The sequence below is a fragment of the Triturus cristatus genome, chromosome 8 (assembly GCF_964204655.1).
Source record: "Triturus cristatus chromosome 8, aTriCri1.1, whole genome shotgun sequence".
In the NCBI taxonomy this organism is placed as follows: Eukaryota; Metazoa; Chordata; class Amphibia; order Caudata; family Salamandridae; genus Triturus; species Triturus cristatus.
The window spans coordinates 798500235-798523198 of NC_140591.1; positions in this window are offsets into that span (position 1 = coordinate 798500235).

Sequence of the window (22964 nt, forward strand, 5' to 3'; positions counted from 1 at the left end):
CATTTTTGCAGACTTTTTCTCCTACTCAGAAGCTTCTATTTCGACCAATTTCAGGCATTAAAATGACTCTAAACACACTGATTTTAGTTCCAAAAGTGATAATTCACAAGCAATAGTCATTTACAGTCAGAAGACAAAACATTAAAAAAATTAAATTTCTGACCATCTGGAGAAAGGTCGACAGGTCACGGATCATCGTGTCTCATCAGAAAATTGATTTTTTGGACTGTAGAAAAATTTATTCAAAATGTCATTTGACTTGTGCCTCATGTTGAATACTTTTTGAAGCCTCAATGTGACCAAAATTGCCATTTTTACAGACTTTTTCTCCTACACAGAAGCTTCTATTTCGACCAATTTCAGGCATTAAAATGACTCTAAACACACTTATTTAAGTTCCAAGAGTTCTAATTCACATGCAATAGTCATTTACAGTTAAAAAACAAAATATTAAAAAATTTCTATTTCTGACCATTTGGAGGAAGTTCGACAGGTCACGGGTCATCGTTTTTCATCAGAAAATTGATTTTTTGGACTGTAGAAAAATTGATTCAAAATGTAATTCGGATTGTGCCTCATATTAAATAACTACTTTTTATAGCCTCAATGTGACCAAAATTGCCATTTTTACAGACTTTTTCTCCTACTCAGAAGTTTCTATTTCGACGAATTCCTGGCATTAAAATGACTCTAAACACACTTATTTTAGTTCCAAGTGTTCTAATTCACATGCAATAGTCATTTACTGTCAAAAAATTAAACATTAAAAAGTTATGATTTCTGACCATCTGGAGGAAGTTCGACAGGTCGCGGATCATTGTTTTTCATCAGAAAATTGATTTTTTGGACTGTAGAAAAATTGATTCAAAATGTCATTTGGATTGTGCCTCGTGTTGAATAACTACTTTTTGAAGTGTCATTGTGACCAAAATTGCCATTTTTACAGACTTTTTCTCCTACTCAGAAGCTTCCATTTCGACCAATTTCAGGCATTAATATGCCTCTAAACACACTTATTTTAGTTCCAAGAGTTCTAATTCACATGCAATAGTCATTTACAGTCAAAAAACAAAACATTACAAAATTTCCATTTCTGACCATTTGGAGGAAATTCGACAGGTCACGGGTCAACGTTTTTCATCAGAAAATTGATTTTTTGGACTGTAGAAAATTTGATTCAAAATGTCATTTGGATTGTGCCTCATGTTGAATAACTACTTTTTGAAGCCTCAATGTGACCAAAATTGCCATTTTTGCAGACTTTTTCTCCTACTCAGAAGCTTCTATTTTGACCAATTTCAGGCATTAAAATGACTCTAAACACACTTATCTAAGTTCCAAGAGTTCTAATTCACATGCAATAGTCATTTACCGTCAAAAAACAAAACATTAAAAAATTAAAATTTCTGACCATTCGGAGGAAGTTCGACAGGTCACGGGTCATCGTTTTTCATCAGAAAATAGATTTTTTGGACTGTAGAAAATTTGATTCAAAATGTCATGTGGATTGTGCCTCATGTTGAATAACTACTTTTTGAAGCCTCAATGTGACCAAAATTGCCATTTTTACAGACTTTTTCTCCTACTCAGAAGCTTCTATTTCGACCAATTTCAGGCATTAAAATGACTCTAAACACACTTATTTAAGTTCCAAGAGTTCTAATTCACATGCAATAGTCATTTACAGTCAAAAAACAAAACATTAAAAAATTAAAATTTCTGACCATTCGGAGGAAGTTCGACAGGTCACGGGTCATCGTTTTTCATCAGAAAATTGATTTTTTGGACTGCAGAAAATTTGATTCAAAATGTAATTTGGATTGTGCCTCATGTTGAATAACTACTTTTTGAAGCCTCAATGTGACCAAAATTGCCATTTTTACAGACTTTTTCTCCTACTCAGAAGCTCCTATTTCGACCAATTTCAGGCATTAAAATGACTCTAAACACACTTATTTAAGTTCCAAGAGTTCTAATTCACATGCAAGAGTCATTTACAGTAAAAAAAAAACATTAAAAAATTTCAATTTCTGACCATTCGGAGGAAGTTCGACAAGTCACGGGTCATCGTTTTTCATCAGAAAATTGATTTTTTGGACTGTAGAAAATTTGATTCAAAATGTCATTTGGATTGTGCCTCGTGTTGAATAACTACTTTTTGAAGTGTCATTGTGACCAAAATTGCCATTTTTGCAGACTTTTTCTCCTACTCAGAAGCTTCTATTTCGACCAATTTCAGGCATTAAAATGACTCTAAACACACTGATTTTAGTTCCAAAAGTGATAATTAACATGCAATAGTCATTTACAGTCAGAAGACAAAACATTAAAAAAATTAAATTTCTGACCATCTGGAGAAAGGTCGACAGGTCACGGATCATCGTGTTTCATCAGAAAATTGATTTTTTGGACTGTAGAAAAATTTATTCAAAATGTCATTTGACTTGTGCCTCATGTTGAATACTTTTTGAAGCCTCAATGTGACCAAAATTGCCATTTTTACAGACTTTTTCTCCTACTCAGAAGCTTCTATTTCGACCAATTTCAGGCATTAAAATGACTCTAAACACACTTATTTAAGTTCCAAGAGTTCTAATTCACATGCAATAGTCATTTACAGTTAAAAAACAAAATATTAAAAAATTTCTATTTCTGACCATTTGGAGGAAGTTCGACAGGTCACGGGTCATCGTTTTTCATCAGAAAATTGATTTTTTGGACTGTAGAAAAATTGATTCAAAATGTCATTCGGATTGTGCCTCATGTTAAATAACTACTTTTTGTAGCCTCAATGTGACCAAAATTGCCATTTTTACAGACTTTTTCTCCTACTCAGAAGTTTCTATTTCGACGAATTCCTGGCATTAAAATGACTCTAAACACACTTATTTTAGTTCCAAGTGTTCTAATTCACATGCAATAGTCATTTACTGTCAAAAAATTAAACATTAAAAAGTTATGATTTCTGACCATCTGGAGGAAGTTCGACAGGTCGCGGATCATCGTTTTTCATCAGAAAATTGATTTTTTGGACTGTAGAAAAATTGATTCAAAATGTCATTTGGATTGTGCCTCGTGTTGAATAACTACTTTTTGAAGTGTCATTGTGACCAAAATTGCCATTTTTACAGACTTTTTCTCCTACTCAGAAGCTTCCATTTCGACCAATTTCAGGCATTAATATGCCTCTAAACACACTTATTTTAGTTCCAAGAGTTCTAATTCACATGCAATAGTCATTTACAGTCAAAAAACAAAACATTACAAAATTTCCATTTCTGACCATTTGGAGGAAATTCGACAGGTCACAGGTCAACGTTTTTCATCAGAAAATTGATTTTTTTGGACTGTAGAAAATTTGATTCAAAATGTCATTTGGATTGTGCCTCATGTTGAATAACTACTTTTTGAAGCCTCAATGTGACCAAAATTGCCATTTTTGCAGACTTTTTCTCCTACTCAGAAGCTTCTATTTCGACCAATTTCAGGCATTAATATGACTCTAAACACACTTATTTTAGTTCCAAGAGTTCTAATTCACATGCAATAGTCATTTACAGTAAAAAAACAAAACATTAAAAAATGTCAATTTCTGACCATTCGGAGAAGGTTCGACAGTTCACGGGTCATCGTTTTTCATCAGAAAAATGATTTTTTGGACTGTAGAAAATTTGATTCAAAATGTCATTTGGATTGTGCCTCATGTTGAATAACTACTTTTTGAAGCCTCATTGTGACCAAAATTGCCATTTTTACAGACTTTTTCCCCTACTCAGAAGCTTCTATTTCGACCAATTTCAGGCATTAATATGACTCTAAGCACACTTATTTTAGTTCCAAGAGTTCTAATTCACATGCAAGAGTCATTTACAGTAAAAAAAACTAAACATTAAAAATTTTCAATTTCTGACCATTCGGAGGAAGTTCGACAGCTCACGGGTCATCGTTTTTCATCAGAAAATTGATTTTTTGGACTGTAGAAAATTTGATTCAAAATGTCATGTGGATTGTGCCTCATGTTGAATAACTACTTTTTGAAGCCTCAATGTGACCAAAATTGCCATTTTTACAGACTTTTTCTCCTACTCAGAAGCTTCTATTTCGACCAATTTCAGGCATTAAAATGACTCTAAACACACTTATTTAAGTTCCAAGAGTTCTAATTCACATGCAATAGTCATTTACCGTCAAAAAACAAAACATTAAAAAATTACAATTTCTGACCATTCGGATGAAGTTCGACAGGTCACGGGACATCGTTTTTCATCAGAAAATTGATTTTTTGGACTGTTGAAAATTTGATTCAAAATGTCATTTGGATTGTGCCTCGTGTTGAATAACTACTTTTTGAAGTGTCATTGTGACCAAAATTGCCATTTTTACAGACTTTTTCTCCTACTCAGAAGCTTCCATTTCGACCAATTTCAGGCATTAATATGCCTCTAAACACACTTATTTTAGTTCCAAGAGTTCTAATTCACATGCAATAGTCATTTACAGTCAAAAAACAAAACATTACAAAATTTCCATTTCTGACCATTTGGAGGAAATTTGACAGGTCACAGGTCAACTTTTTTCATCAGAAAATTGATTTTTTGGACTGTAGAAAATTTGATTCAAAATGTCATTTGGATTGTGCCTCATGTTGAATAACTACTTTTTGAAGCCTCAATGTGACCAAAATTGCCATTTTTGCAGACTTTTTCTCCTACTCAGAAGCTTCTATTTCGACCAATTTCAGGCATTAATATGACTCTAAACACACTTATTTTAGTTCCAAGAGTTCTAATTCACATGCAATAGTCATTTACAGTAAAAAAACAAAACATTAAAAAATGTCAATTTCTGACCATTCGGAGAAGGTTCGACAGTTCACGGGTCATCGTTTTTCATCAGAAAATTGATTTTTTGGACTGTAGAAAATTTGATTCAAAATGTCATTTGGATTGTGCCTCATGTTGAATAACTACTTTTTGAAGCCTCAATGTGACCAAAATTGCCATTTTTACAGACTTTTTCTCCTACTCAGAAGCTTCTATTTCGACCAATTTCAGGCATTAAAATGACTCTAAACACACTTATTTAAGTTCCAAGAGTTCTAATTCACATGCAATAGTCATTTACCGTCAAAAAACAAAACATTAAAAAATTACAATTTCTGACCATTCGGATGAAGTTCGACAGGTCACGGGTCATCGTTTTTCATCAGAAAATTGATTTTTTGGACTGTAGAAAATTTGATTCAAAATGTCATTTGGATTGTGCCTCATGTTGAATAACTACTTTTTGAAGCCTCAATGTGACCAAAATTGCCATTTTTACAGACTTTTTCTCCTACTCAGAAGCTCCTATTTCGACCAATTTCAGGCATTAAAATGACTCTAAACACACTTATTTAAGTTCCAAGAGTTCTAATTCACATGCAAGAGTCATTTACAGTAAAAAAAAAAAACATTAAAAAATTTCAATTTCTGACCATTCGGAGGAAGTTCGACAAGTCACGGGTCATCGTTTTTCATCAGAAAATTGATTTTTTGGACTGTAGAAAATTTGATTCAAAATGTCATTTGGATTGTGCCTCGTGTTGAATAACTACTTTTTGAAGTGTCATTGTGACCAAAATTGCCATTTTTACAGACTTTTTCTCCTACTCAGAAGCTTCCATTTCGACCAATTTCAGGCATTAATATGCCTCTAAACACACTTATTTTAGTTCCAAGAGTTCTAATTCACATGCAATAGTCATTTACAGTCAAAAAACAAAACATTACAAAATTTCCATTTCTGACCATTTGGAGGAAATTCGACAGGTCACGGGTCAACGTTTTTCATCAGAAAATTGATTTTTTGGACTGTAGAAAATTTGATTCAAAATGTCATTTGGATTGTGCCTCATGTTGAATAGCTACTTTTTGAAGCCTCAATGTGACCAAAATTGCCATTTTTGCAGACTTTTTCTCCTACTCAGAAGCTTCTATTTCGACCAATTTCAGGCATTAAAATGACTCTAAACACACTGATTTTAGTTCCAAAAGTGATAATTCACATGCAATAGTCATTTACAGTCAGAAGACAAAACATTAAAAAAATTAAATTTCTGACCATCTGGAGAAAGGTCGACAGGTCACGGATCATCGTGTTTCATCAGAAAATTGATTTTTTGGACTGTAGAAAAATTTATTCAAAATGTCATTTGACTTGTGCCTCATGTTGAATACTTTTTGAAGCCTCAATGTGACCAAAATTGCCATTTTTACAGACTTTTTCTCCTACTCAGAAGCTTCTATTTCGACCAATTTCAGGCATTAAAATGACTCTAAACACACTTATTTAAGTTCCAAGAGTTCTAATTCACATGCAATAGTCATTTACAGTTAAAAAACAAAATATTAAAAAATTTCTATTTCTGACCATTTGGAGGAAGTTCGACAGGTCACGGGTCATCGTTTTTCATCAGAAAATTGATTTTTTGGACTGTAGAAAAATTGATTCAAAATGTCATTCGGATTGTGCCTCATGTTAAATAACTACTTTTTGTAGCCTCAATGTGACCAAAATTGCCATTTTTACAGACTTTTTCTCCTACTCAGAAGTTTCTATTTCGACGAATTCCTGGCATTAAAATGACTCTAAACACACTTATTTTAGTTCCAAGTGTTCTAATTCACATGCAATAGTCATTTACTGTCAAAAAATGTAACATTAAAAAGTTATGATTTCTGACCATCTGGAGGAAGTTCGACAGGTCGCGGATCATCGTTTTTCATCAGAAAATTGATTTTTTGGACTGTAGAAAAATTGATTCAAAATGTCATTTGGATTGTGCCTCGTGTTGAATAACTACTTTTTGAAGTGTCATTGTGACCAAAATTGCCATTTTTACAGACTTTTTCTCCTACTCAGAAGCTTCCATTTCGACCAATTTCAGACATTAATATGCCTCTAAACACACTTATTTTAGTTCCAAGAGTTCTAATTCAAATGCAATAGTCATTTACAGTCAAAAAACAAAACATTACAAAATTTCCATTTCTGACCATTTGGAGGAAATTCGACAGGTCACAGGTCAACGTTTTTCATCAGAAAATTGATTTTTTTGGACTGTAGAAAATTTGATTCAAAATGTCATTTGGATTGTGCCTCATGTTGAATAACTACTTTTTGAAGCCTCAATGTGACCAAAATTGCCATTTTTGCAGACTTTTTCTCCTACTCAGAAGCTTCTATTTCGACCAATTTCAGGCATTAATATGACTCTAAACACACTTATTTTAGTTCCAAGAGTTCTAATTCACATGCAATAGTCATTTACAGTAAAAAAACAAAACATTAAAAAATGTCAATTTCTGACCATTCGGAGAAGGTTCGACAGTTCACGGGTCATCGTTTTTCATCAGAAAATTGATTTTTTGGACTGTAGAAAATTTGATTCAAAATGTCATTTGGATTGTGCCTCATGTTGAATAACTACTTTTTGAAGCCTCATTGTGACCAAAATTGCCATTTTTACAGACTTTTTCTCCTACTCAGAAGCTTCTATTTCGACCAATTTCAGGCATTAATATGACTCTAAGCACACTTATTTTAGTTCCAAGAGTTCTAATTCACATGCAAGAGTCATTTACAGTAAAAAAAACTAAACATTAAAAATTTTCAATTTCTGACCATTCGGAGGAAGTTCGACAGCTCACGGGTCATCGTTTTTCATCAGAAAATTGATTTTTTGGACTGTAGAAAATTTGATTCAAAATGTCATGTGGATTGTGCCTCATGTTGAATAACTACTTTTTGAAGCCTCAATGTGACCAAAATTGCCATTTTTACAGACTTTTTCTCCTACTCAGAAGCTTCTATTTCGACCAATTTCAGGCATTAAAATGACTCTAAACACACTTATTTAAGTTCCAAGAGTTCTAATTCACATGCAATAGTCATTTACCGTCAAAAAACAAAACATTAAAAAATTTCAATTTCTGACCATTCGGAGGAAGTTCGACAAGTCACGGGTCATCGTTTTTCATCAGAAAATTGATTTTTTGGACTGTAGAAAATTTGATTCAAAATGTCATTTGGATTGTGCCTCGTGTTGAATAACTACTTTTTGAAGTGTCATTGTGACCAAAATTGCCATTTTTACAGACTTTTTCTCCTACTCAGAAGCTTCCATTTCGACCAATTTCAGGCATTAATATGCCTCTAAACACACTTATTTTAGTTCCAAGAGTTCTAATTCACATGCAATAGTCATTTACAGTCAAAAAACAAAACATTACAAAATTTCCATTTCTGACCATTTGGAGGAAATTCGACAGGTCACGGGTCAACGTTTTTCATCAGAAAATTGATTTTTTGGACTGTAGAAAATTTGATTCAAAATGTCATTTGGATTGTGCCTCATGTTGAATAGCTACTTTTTGAAGCCTCAATGTGACCAAAATTGCCATTTTTGCAGACTTTTTCTCCTACTCAGAAGCTTCTATTTCGACCAATTTCAGGCATTAAAATGACTCTAAACACACTGATTTTAGTTCCAAAAGTGATAATTCACATGCAATAGTCATTTACAGTCAGAAGACAAAACATTAAAAAAATTAAATTTCTGACCATCTGGAGAAAGGTCGACAGGTCACGGATCATCGTGTTTCATCAGAAAATTGATTTTTTGGACTGTAGAAAAATTTATTCAAAATGTCATTTGACTTGTGCCTCATGTTGAATACTTTTTGAAGCCTCAATGTGACCAAAATTGCCATTTTTACAGACTTTTTCTCCTACTCAGAAGCTTCTATTTCGACCAATTTCAGGCATTAAAATGACTCTAAACACACTTATTTAAGTTCCAAGAGTTCTAATTCACATGCAATAGTCATTTACAGTTAAAAAACAAAATATTAAAAAATTTCTATTTCTGACCATTTGGAGGAAGTTCGACAGGTCACGGGTCATCGTTTTTCATCAGAAAATTGATTTTTTGGACTGTAGAAAAATTGATTCAAAATGTCATTCGGATTGTGCCTCATGTTAAATAACTACTTTTTGTAGCCTCAATGTGACCAAAATTGCCATTTTTACAGACTTTTTCTCCTACTCAGAAGTTTCTATTTCGACGAATTCCTGGCATTAAAATGACTCTAAACACACTTATTTTAGTTCCAAGTGTTCTAATTCACATGCAATAGTCATTTACTGTCAAAAAATGTAACATTAAAAAGTTATGATTTCTGACCATCTGGAGGAAGTTCGACAGGTCGCGGATCATCGTTTTTCATCAGAAAATTGATTTTTTGGACTGTAGAAAAATTGATTCAAAATGTCATTTGGATTGTGCCTCGTGTTGAATAACTACTTTTTGAAGTGTCATTGTGACCAAAATTGCCATTTTTACAGACTTTTTCTCCTACTCAGAAGCTTCCATTTCGACCAATTTCAGACATTAATATGCCTCTAAACACACTTATTTTAGTTCCAAGAGTTCTAATTCAAATGCAATAGTCATTTACAGTCAAAAAACAAAACATTACAAAATTTCCATTTCTGACCATTTGGAGGAAATTCGACAGGTCACAGGTCAACGTTTTTCATCAGAAAATTGATTTTTTTGGACTGTAGAAAATTTGATTCAAAATGTCATTTGGATTGTGCCTCATGTTGAATAACTACTTTTTGAAGCCTCAATGTGACCAAAATTGCCATTTTTGCAGACTTTTTCTCCTACTCAGAAGCTTCTATTTCGACCAATTTCAGGCATTAATATGACTCTAAACACACTTATTTTAGTTCCAAGAGTTCTAATTCACATGCAATAGTCATTTACAGTAAAAAAACAAAACATTAAAAAATGTCAATTTCTGACCATTCGGAGAAGGTTCGACAGTTCACGGGTCATCGTTTTTCATCAGAAAATTGATTTTTTGGACTGTAGAAAATTTGATTCAAAATGTCATTTGGATTGTGCCTCATGTTGAATAACTACTTTTTGAAGCCTCATTGTGACCAAAATTGCCATTTTTACAGACTTTTTCTCCTACTCAGAAGCTTCTATTTCGACCAATTTCAGGCATTAATATGACTCTAAGCACACTTATTTTAGTTCCAAGAGTTCTAATTCACATGCAAGAGTCATTTACAGTAAAAAAAACTAAACATTAAAAATTTTCAATTTCTGACCATTCGGAGGAAGTTCGACAGCTCACGGGTCATCGTTTTTCATCAGAAAATTGATTTTTTGGACTGTAGAAAATTTGATTCAAAATGTCATGTGGATTGTGCCTCATGTTGAATAACTACTTTTTGAAGCCTCAATGTGACCAAAATTGCCATTTTTACAGACTTTTTCTCCTACTCAGAAGCTTCTATTTCGACCAATTTCAGGCATTAAAATGACTCTAAACACACTTATTTAAGTTCCAAGAGTTCTAATTCACATGCAATAGTCATTTACCGTCAAAAAACAAAACATTAAAAAATTACAATTTCTGACCATTCGGATGAAGTTCGACAGGTCACGGGACATCGTTTTTCATCAGAAAATTGATTTTTTGGACTGTTGAAAATTTGATTCAAAATGTCATTTGGATTGTGCCTCGTGTTGAATAACTACTTTTTGAAGTGTCATTGTGACCAAAATTGCCATTTTTACAGACTTTTTCTCCTACTCAGAAGCTTCCATTTCGACCAATTTCAGGCATTAATATGCCTCTAAACACACTTATTTTAGTTCCAAGAGTTCTAATTCACATGCAATAGTCATTTACAGTCAAAAAACAAAACATTACAAAATTTCCATTTCTGACCATTTGGAGGAAATTCGACAGGTCACAGGTCAACTTTTTTCATCAGAAAATTGATTTTTTGGACTGTAGAAAATTTGATTCAAAATGTCATTTGGATTGTGCCTCATGTTGAATAACTACTTTTTGAAGCCTCAATGTGACCAAAATTGCCATTTTTGCAGACTTTTTCTCCTACTCAGAAGCTTCTATTTCGACCAATTTCAGGCATTAATATGACTCTAAACACACTTATTTTAGTTCCAAGAGTTCTAATTCACATGCAATAGTCATTTACAGTAAAAAAACAAAACATTAAAAAATGTCAATTTCTGACCATTCGGAGAAGGTTCGACAGTTCACGGGTCATCGTTTTTCATCAGAAAATTGATTTTTTGGACTGTAGAAAATTTGATTCAAAATGTCATTTGGATTGTGCCTCATGTTGAATAACTACTTTTTGAAGCCTCATTGTGACCAAAATTGCCATTTTTACAGACTTTTTCTCCTACTCAGAAGCTTCTATTTCGACCAATTTCAGGCATTAAAATGACTCTAAACACACTTATTTAAGTTCCAAGAGTTCTAATTCACATGCAATAGTCATTTACCGTCAAAAAACAAAACATTAAAAAATTACAATTTCTGACCATTCGGATGAAGTTCGACAGGTCACGGGTCATCGTTTTTCATCAGAAAATTGATTTTTTGGACTGTAGAAAATTTGATTCAAAATGTCATTTGGATTGTGCCTCATGTTGAATAACTACTTTTTGAAGCCTCAATGTGACCAAAATTGCCATTTTTGCAGACTTTTTCTCCTACTCAGAAGCTTCTATTTCGACCAATTTCAGGCATTAATATGACTCTAAACACACTTATTTTAGTTCCAAGAGTTCTAATTCACATGCAATAGTCATTTACAGTAAAAAAACAAAACATTAAAAAATGTCAATTTCTGACCATTCGGAGAAGGTTCGACAGTTCACGGGTCATCGTTTTTCATCAGAAAATTGATTTTTTGGACTGTAGAAAATTTGATTCAAAATGTCATTTGGATTGTGCCTCATGTTGAATAACTACTTTTTGAAGCCTCATTGTGACCAAAATTGCCATTTTTACAGACTTTTTCTCCTACTCAGAAGCTTCTATTTCGACCAATTTCAGGCATTAAAATGACTCTAAACACACTTATTTAAGTTCCAAGAGTTCTAATTCACATGCAATAGTCATTTACCGTCAAAAAACAAAACATTAAAAAATTACAATTTCTGACCATTCGGATGAAGTTCGACAGGTCACGGGTCATCGTTTTTCATCAGAAAATTGATTTTTTGGACTGTAGAAAATTTGATTCAAAATGTCATTTGGATTGTGCCTCATGTTGAATAACTACTTTTTGAAGCCTCAATGTGACCAAAATTGCCATTTTTACAGACTTTTTCTCCTACTCAGAAGCTTCTATTTCGACCAATTTCAGGCATTAAAATGACTCTAAACACACCTATTTTAGTTCCAAAAGTGATCATTCACATGCAATAGTCATTTACAGTCAAAAAATTAAACATTACAAAATTTCAATTTCTGACCATTTGGAGGAAGTTTGACAGGTCACGGGTCATCGTTTTTCATCAGAAAATTGATTTTTTGGACTGTAGAAAATGTGATTCAAAATGTCATTTGGATTGGACCTCATGTTGAATAACTACTTTTCGAAGCCTCAATGTGACCAAAATTGCCATTTTTATAGACTTTTTCTCCTACTCAGAAGCTTCTATTTCAACCAATTACAGGCATTAAAATGACTCTAAACACACTTATTTAAGTTCCAAGAGTTCTAATTCACATGCAATAGTCATTTACAGTCAAAAAACAAAACATTAAAAAATTTCAATTTCTGACCATTTGGAGGAAGTTCGACAGGTCACGGGTCATCGTTTTTCATCAGAAAATTGATTTTTTGGACTGTAGAAAATGTGATTCAAAATTTCATTTGGATTGGGCCTCATGTTAAATAACTACTTTTCGAAGCCTCAATGTGACCAAAATTGCCATTTTTACAGACTTTTTCTCCTACTCAGAAGCTTCTATTTCGACCAATTACAGGCATTAAAATGACTCTAAACACACGTATTTAAGTTCCAAGAGTTCTAATTCACATGCAATAGTCATTTACAGTCAAAAAACAAAACATTACAAAATGTCATTTTCTGACCATTTGGAGGAAGTTTGACAGGTCACGGGTCATCGTTTTTCATCAGAAAATTGATTTTTTGGACTGTAGAAAATGTGATTCAAAATGTCATTTGGATTGGGCCTCATGTTGAATAACTACTTTTCGAAGCCTCAATGTGACCAAAATTGCCATTTTTACAGACTTTTTCTCCTACTCAGAAGCTTCTATTTCGACCAATTACAGGCATTAAAATGACTCTAAACACACTTATTTAAGTTCCAAGAGTTCTAATTCACATGCAATAGTCATTTACAGTCAAAAAACAACACATTAAAAAATTTCAATTTCTGACCATTTGGAGGAAGTTCGACAGGTCACGGGTCATCGTTTTTCATCAGAAAATTGATTTTTTGGACTGCAGAAAATTTGATTCGAAATGTCATTTGGATTGTGCCTCATGTTGAATAACTACTTTTTGAAGCCTCAATGTGACCAAAATTGCCATTTTTACAGACTTTTTCTCCTACTCAGAAGCTCCTATTTCGACCAATTTCAGGCATTAAAATGACTCTAAACACACTTATTTAAGTTCCAAGAGTTCTAATTCACATGCAAGAGTCATTTACAGTAAAAAAAAAAAACATTAAAAAATTTCCATTTCTGACCATTTGGAGGAAATTCGACAGGTCACGGGTCATCGTTTTTCATCAGAAAATTGATTTTTTGGACTGTAGAAAATTTGATTCAAAATGTCATTTGGATTGTGCCTCATGTTGAATAGCTACTTTTTGAAGCCTCATTGTGACCAAAATTGCCATTTTTACAGACTTTTTCTCCTACTCAGAAGCTTCTATTTTGACCAATTTCAGGCATTAATATGGCTCTAAACACACTTATTTTAGTTCCAAGAGTTCTAATTCACATGCAAGAGTCATTTACAGTAAAAAAACTAAACATTAAAAATTTTCAATTTCTGACCATTCGGAGGAAGTTCGACAGCTCACGGGTCATCGTTTTTCATCAGATAATTGAATTTTTGGACTGTAGAAAATTTGATTCAAAATGTCATGTGGATTGTGCCTCATGTTGAATAACTACTTTTTGAAGCCTCAATGTGACCAAAATTGCCATTTTTACAGACTTTTTCTCCTACTTAGAAGCTTCTATTTCGACCAATTTCAGGCATTAAAATGACTCTAAACACACTTATTTAAGTTCCAAGAGTTCTAATTCACATGCAATAGTCATTTACCGTCAAAAAACAAAACATTAAAAAATTAAAATTTCTGACCATTCGGAGGAAGTTCGACAGGTCACGGGTCATCGTTTTTCATCAGAAAATTGATTTTTTGGACTGCAGAAAATTTGATTCAAAATGTAATTTGGATTGTGCCTCATGTTGAATAACTACTTTTTGAAGCCTCAATGTGACCAAAATTGCCATTTTTACAGACTTTTTCTCCTACTCAGAAGCTCCTATTTCGACCAATTTCAGGCATTAAAATGACTCTAAACACACTTATTTAAGTTCCAAGAGTTCTAATTCACATGCAAGAGTCATTTACAGTAAAAAAAAAAAACATTAAAAAATTTCAATTTCTGACCATTCGGAGGAAGTTCGACAAGTCACGGGTCATCGTTTTTCATCAGAAAATTGATTTTTTGGACTGTAGAAAATTTGATTCAAAATGTCATTTGGATTGTGCCTCGTGTTGAATAACTACTTTTTGAAGTGTCATTGTGACCAAAATTGCCATTTTTACAGACTTTTTCTCCTACTCAGAAGCTTCCATTTCGACCAATTTCAGGCATTAATATGCCTCTAAACACACTTATTTTAGTTCCAAGAGTTCTAATTCACATGCAATAGTCATTTACAGTCAAAAAACAAAACATTACAAAATTTCCATTTCTGACCATTTGGAGGAAATTCGACAGGTCACGGGTCAACGTTTTTCATCAGAAAATTGATTTTTTGGACTGTAGAAAATTTGATTCAAAATGTCATTTGGATTGTGCCTCATGTTGAATAGCTACTTTTTGAAGCCTCAATGTGACCAAAATTGCCATTTTTGCAGACTTTTTCTCCTACTCAGAAGCTTCTATTTCGACCAATTTCAGGCATTAAAATGACTCTAAACACACTGATTTTAGTTCCAAAAGTGATAATTCACATGCAATAGTCATTTACAGTCAGAAGACAAAACATTAAAAAAATTAAATTTCTGACCATCTGGAGAAAGGTCGACAGGTCACGGATCATCGTGTTTCATCAGAAAATTGATTTTTTGGACTGTAGAAAAATTTATTCAAAATGTCATTTGACTTGTGCCTCATGTTGAATACTTTTTGAAGCCTCAATGTGACCAAAATTGCCATTTTTACAGACTTTTTCTCCTACTCAGAAGCTTCTATTTCGACCAATTTCAGGCATTAAAATGACTCTAAACACACTTATTTAAGTTCCAAGAGTTCTAATTCACATGCAATAGTCATTTACAGTTAAAAAACAAAATATTAAAAAATTTCTATTTCTGACCATTTGGAGGAAGTTCGACAGGTCACGGGTCATCGTTTTTCATCAGAAAATTGATTTTTTGGACTGTAGAAAAATTGATTCAAAATGTCATTCGGATTGTGCCTCATGTTAAATAACTACTTTTTGTAGCCTCAATGTGACCAAAATTGCCATTTTTACAGACTTTTTCTCCTACTCAGAAGTTTCTATTTCGACGAATTCCTGGCATTAAAATGACTCTAAACACACTTATTTTAGTTCCAAGTGTTCTAATTCACATGCAATAGTCATTTACTGTCAAAAAATTAAACATTAAAAAGTTATGATTTCTGACCATCTGGAGGAAGTTCGACAGGTCGCGGATCATCGTTTTTCATCAGAAAATTGATTTTTTGGACTGTAGAAAAATTGATTCAAAATGTCATTTGGATTGTGCCTCGTGTTGAATAACTACTTTTTGAAGTGTCATTGTGACCAAAATTGCCATTTTTACAGACTTTTTCTCCTACTCAGAAGCTTCCATTTCGACCAATTTCAGGCATTAATATGCCTCTAAACACACTTATTTTAGTTCCAAGAGTTCTAATTCACATGCAATAGTCATTTACAGTCAAAAAACAAAACATTACAAAATTTCCATTTCTGACCATTTGGAGGAAATTCGACAGGTCACAGGTCAACGTTTTTCATCAGAAAATTGATTTTTTGGACTGTAGAAAATTTGATTCAAAATGTCATTTGGATTGTGCCTCATGTTGAATAACTACTTTTTGAAGCATCAATGTGACCAAAATTGCCATTTTTACAGACTTTTTCTCCTACTCAGAAGCATCTATTTCGACCAATTTCAGGCATTAAAATGACTCTAAACACACTTATTTAAGTTCCAAGAGTTCTAATTCACATGCAATAGTCATTTACCGTAAAAAAAAAAACATAAAAAAATTACAATTTCTGACCATTCGGAGGAAGTTCGACAGGTCACGGGTCATCGTTTTTCATCAGAAAATTGATTTTTTGGACTGTAGAAAATTTGATTCAAAATGTCATTTGGATTGTGCCTCATGTTGAATAACTACTTTTTCAAGCCTCAATGTGACCAAAATTGCCATTTTTACAGACTTTTTCTACTACACAGAAGCTTCTATTTCGACCAATTTCAGGCATTAATATGACTCTAAACACACTTATTTTAGTTCCAAGAGTTCTAATTTACATGCAAGAGTCATTTACAGTTAAAAAAAAAAACATTAAACAATTTCAATTTCTGACCATTCAGAGGAAGTTCGACAGGTCACGGGTCATCGTTTTTCATCAGAAAATTGATTTTTTGGACTGTGGAAAATTTGATTCAAACTGTCATTTGGATTGTGCCTTAGGTTGAATAACTACTTTTCGAAGCCTCAATGTGACCAAAACTGCCATTTTTACAGACTTTTTCTCCTACTCAGAAGCTTCTATTTCAACCAATTACAGGCATTGAAATGACTCTAAACACACTTATTTAAGTTCCAAGAGTTCTAATTCACATGCAATAGTCATTTCCAGTCAAAAAAAAAAACATTAAAAAATTTCAATTTCTGACCATTTGGAGGAAGTTCGACAGGTAACAGGTCATCGTTTTTCATCAGAAAAAGGATTTTTTGGACTGTAGAAAAATTGATTCAAAATGTCATTTGGATTGTGCCTCATGTTGAATAACTACTTTTTGAAGCCTCATTGTGACCAAAATTGCCATTTTTACAGACTTTTTCTCCTACTCAGAAGCTTCTATTTTGACCAATTTCAGGCATTAATATGGCTCTAAACACACTTATTTTAGTTCCAAGAGTTCTAATTCACATGAAAGAGTCATTTACAGTAAAAAAACTAAACATTAAAAATTTTCAATTTCTGACCATTCGGAGGAAGTTCGACAGCTCACGGGTCATCGTTTTTCATCAGAAAATTGAATTTTTGGACTGTAGAAAATTTGATTCAAAATGTCATGTGGATTGTGCCTCATGTTGAATAACTACTTTTTGAAGCCTCAATGTGACCAAAATTGCCATTTTTACAGACTTTTTCTCCTACTCAGAAGCTTCTATTTCGACCAATTTCAGGCATTAAAATGACTCTAAACACACTTATTTAAGTTCCAAGAGTTCTAATTCACATGCAATAGTCATTTACCGTCAAAAAACAAAACATTAAAAAATTAAAATTTCTGACCATTCGGAGGAAGTTCGACAGGTCACGGATCATCGTTTTTCATCAGAAAATTGATTTTTTGGACTGCAGAAAATTTGATTCAAAATGTAATTTGGATTGTGCCTCATGTTGAATAACTACTTTTTGAAGCCTCAATGTGACCAAAATTGCCATTTTTACAGACTTTTTCTCCTACTCAGAAGCTCCTATTTCGACCAATTTCAGGCATTAAAATGACTCTAAACACACTTATTTAAGTTCCAAGAGTTCTAATTCACATGCAAGAGTCATTTACAGTAAAAAAAAAAAAACATTAAAAAATTTCAATTTCTGACCATTCGGAGGAAGTTCGACAAGTCACGGGTCATCGTTTTTCATCAGAAAATTGATTTTTTGGACTGTAGAAAATTTGATTCAAAATGTCATTTGGATTGTGCCTCGTGTTGAATAACTACTTTTTGAAGTGTCATTGTGACCAAAATTGCCATTTTTACAGACTTTTTCTCCTACTCAGAAGCTTCCATTTCGACCAATTTCAGGCATTAATATGCCTCTAAACACACTTATTTTAGTTCCAAGAGTTCTAATTCACATGCAATAGTCATTTACAGTCAAAAAACAAAACATTACAAAATTTCCATTTCTGACCATTTGGAGGAAATTCGACAGGTCACGGGTCAACGTTTTTCATCAGAAAATTGATTTTTTGGACTGTAGAAAATTTGATTCAAAATGTCATTTGGATTGTGCCTCATGTTGAATAACTACTTTTTGAAGCCTCAATGTGACCAAAATTGCCTTTTTTGCAGACTTTTTCTCCTACTCAGAAGCTTCTATTTCGACCAATTTCAGGCATTAAAATGACTCTAAACACACTGGGGCAGATTTATGAGCCCCTTGCGCCACTTTTGCGTCACTTTTCCCATGTTAAAAGTGACGCAAAAGTGGCGCAAGGGGCTCATAAATCTGCCCCACTGATTTTAGTTCCAAAAGTGATAATTCACATGCAATAGTCATTTACAGTCAGAAGACAAAACATTAAAAAAATTAAATTTCTGACCATCTGGAGAAAGGTCGACAGGTCACGGATCATCGTGTTTCATCAGAAAATTGATTTTTTGGACTGTAGAAAAATTTATTCAAAATGTAATTTGACTTGTGCCTCATGTTGAATACTTTTTGAAGCCTCAATGTGACCAAAATTGCCATTTTTACAGACTTTTTCTCCTACTCAGAAGCTTCTATTTCGACCAATTTCAGGCATTAAAATGACTCTAAACACACTTATTTTAGTTCCAAGTGTTCTAATTTACATGCAATAGTCATTTACTGTCAAAAAATTAAACATTAAAAAGTTATGATTTCTGACCATCTGGAGGAAGTTCGACAGGTCGCGGATCATCGTTTTTCATCAGAAAATTGATTTTTTGGACTGTAGAAAAATTGATTCAAAATGTCATTTGGATTGTGCCTCATGTTGAATAACTACTTTTTGAAGCCTCATTGTGACCAAAATTGCCATTTTTACAGACTTTTTCTCCTACTCAGAAGCTTCCATTTCGACCAATTTCAGGCATTAATATGCCTCTAAACACACTTATTTTAGTTCCAAGAGTTCTAATTCACATGCAATAGTCATTTACAGTCAAAAAACAAAACATTACAAAATTTCCATTTCTGACCATTTGGAGGAAATTCGACAGGTCACGGGTCAACGTTTTTCATCAGAAAATTGATTTTTTGGACTGTAGAAAATTTGATACAAAATGTCATTTGGATTGTGCCTCATTTTGAATAACTACTTTTTGAAGCCTCAATGTGACCAAAATTGCCATTTTTGCAGACTTTTTCTCCTACTCAGAAGCTTCTATTTCGACCAATTTCAGGCATTAAAATGACTCTAAACACACTTATTTAAGTTCCAAGAGTTCTAATTCACATGCAATAGTCATTTACCGTCAAAAAACAAAACATTAAAAAATTAAAATTTCTGACCATTCGGAGGAAGTTCGACAGGTCACGGGTCATCGTTTTTCATCAGAAAATTGATTTTTTGGACTGTAGAAAATTTGATTCAAAATGTCATGTGGATTGTGCCTCATGTTGAATAACTACTTTTTGAAGCCTCAATGTGACCAAAATTGCCATTTTTACAGACTTTTTCTCCTACTCAGAAGCTTCTATTTCGACCAATTTCAGGCATTAAAATGACTCTAAACACACTTATTTAAGTTCCAAGAGTTCTAATTCACATGCAATAGTCATTTACAGTAAAAAAACAAAACATTAAAAAATTTCAATTTCTGACCATTCGGAGAAGGTTCGACAGGTCACGGGTCATTGTTTTTCATCAGAAAATTGATTTTTTGGACTGTAGAAAATTTGATTCAAAATGTCATTTGGATTGTGCCTCATGTTGAATAACTACTTTTTGAAGCCTCATTGTGACCAAAATTGCCATTTTTACAGACTTTTTCCCCTACTCAGAAGCTTCTATTTTGACCAATTTCAGGCATTAATATGGCTCTAAACACACTTATTTTAGTTCCAAGAGTTCTAATTCACATGCAAGAGTCATTTACAGTAAAAAAACTAAACATTAAAAATTTTCAATTTCTGACCATTCGGAGGAAGTTCGACAGCTCACGGGTCATCGTTTTTCATCAGAAAATTGAATTTTTGGACTGTAGAAAATTTGATTCAAAATGTCATGTGGATTGTGCCTCATGTTGAATAACTACTTTTTGAAGCCTCAATGTGACCAAAATTGCCATTTTTACAGACTTTTTCTCCTACTTAGAAGCTTCTATTTCGACCAATTTCAGGCATTAAAATGACTCTAAACACACTTATTTAAGTTCCAAGAGTTCTAATTCACATGCAATAGTCATTTACCGTCAAAAAACAAAACATTAAAAAATTAAAATTTCTGACCATTCGGAGGAAGTTCGACAGGTCACGGGTCATCGTTTTTCATCAGAAAATTGATTTTTTGGACTGCAGAAAATTTGATTCAAAATGTAATTTGGATTGTGCCTCATGTTGAATAACTACTTTTTGAAGCCTCAATGTGACCAAAATTGCCATTTTTACAGACTTTTTCTCCTACTCAGAAGCTCCTATTTCGACCAATTTCAGGCATTAAAATGACTCTAAACACACTTATTTAAGTTCCAAGAGTTCTAATTCACATGCAAGAGTCATTTACAGTAAAAAAAAAAAACATTAAAAAATTTCAATTTCTGACCATTCGGAGGAAGTTCGACAAGTCACGGGTCATCGTTTTTCATCAGAAAATTGATTTTTTGGACTGTAGAAAATTTGATTCAAAATGTCATTTGGATTGTGCCTCGTGTTGAATAACTACTTTTTGAAGTGTCATTGTGACCAAAATTGCCATTTTTACAGACTTTTTCTCCTACTCAGAAGCTTCCATTTCGACCAATTTCAGGCATTAATATGCCTCTAAACACACTTATTTTAGTTCCAAGAGTTCTAATTCACATGCAATAGTCATTTACAGTCAAAAAACAAAACATTACAAAATTTCCATTTCTGACCATTTGGAGGAAATTCGACAGGTCACGGGTCAACGTTTTTCATCAGAAAATTGATTTTTTGGACTGTAGAAAATTTGATTCAAAATCTCATTTGGATTGTGCCTCATGTTGAATAACTACTTTTTGAAGCCTCAATGTGACCAAAATTGCCATTTTTGCAGACTTTTTCTCCTACTCAGAAGCTTCTATTTCGACCAATTTCAGGCATTAAAATGACTCTAAACACACTGATTTTAGTTCCAAAAGTGATAATTCACATGCAATAGTCATTTACAGTCAGAAGACAAAACATTAAAAAAATTAAATTTCTGACCATCTGGAGAAAGGTCGACAGGTCACGGATCATCGTGTTTCATCAGAAAATTGATTTTTTGGACTGTAGAAAAATTTATTCAAAATGTCATTTGACTTGTGCCTCATGTTGAATACTTTTTGAAGCCTCAATGTGACCAAAATTGCCATTTTTACAGACTTTTTCTCCTACTCAGAAGCTTCTATTTCGACCAATTTCAGGCATTAAAATGACTCTAAACACACTTATTTAAGTTCCAAGAGTTCTAATTCACATGCAATAGTCATTTACAGTTAAAAAACAAAATATTAAAAAATTTCTATTTCTGACCATTTGGAGGAAGTTCGACAGGTCGCGGATCATCGTTTTTCATCAGAAAATTGATTTTTTGGACTGTAGAAAAATTGATTCAAAATGTCATTTGGATTGTGCCTCGTGTTGAATAACTACTTTTTGAAGTGTCATTGTGACCAAAATTGCCATTTTTACAGACTTTTTCTCCTACTCAGAAGCTTCCATTTCGACCAATTTCAGGCATTAATATGCCTCTAAACACACTTATTTTAGTTCCAAGAGTTCTAATTCACATGCAATAGTCATTTACAGTCAAAAAACAAAACATTACAAAATTTCCATTTCTGACCATTTGGAGGAAATTCGACAGGTCACAGGTCAACGTTTTTCATCAGAAAATTGATTTTTTGGACTGTAGAAAATTTGATTCAAAATGTCATTTGGATTGTGCCTCATGTTGAATAACTACTTTTTGAAGCATCAATGTGACCAAAATTGCCATTTTTACAGACTTTTTCTCCTACTCAGAAGCATCTATTTCGACCAATTTCAGGCATTAAAATGACTCTAAACACACTTATTTAAGTTCCAAGAGTTCTAATTCACATGCAATAGTCATTTACCGTAAAAAAAAAACATAAAAAAATTACAATTTCTGACCATTCGGAGGAAGTTCGACAGGTCACGGGTCATCGTTTTTCATCAGAAAATTGATTTTTTGGACTGTAGAAAATTTGATTCAAAATGTCATTTGGATTGTGCCTCATGTTGAATAACTACTTTTTGAAGCCTCAATGTGACCAAAATTGCCATTTTTACAGACTTTTTCTACTACACAGAAGCTTCTATTTCGACCAATTTCAGGCATTAATATGACTCTAAACACACTTATTTTAGTTCCAAGAGTTCTAATTTACATGCAAGAGTCATTTACAGTTAAAAAAAAAAACATTAAACAATTTCAATTTCTGACCATTCAGAGGAAGTTCGACAGGTCACGGGTCATCGTTTTTCATCAGAAAATTGATTTTTTGGACTGTGGAAAATTTGATTCAAACTGTCATTTGGATTGTGCCTTAGGTTGAATAACTACTTTTCGAAGCCTCAATGTGACCAAAACTGCCATTTTTACAGACTTTTTCTCCTACTCAGAAGCTTCTATTTC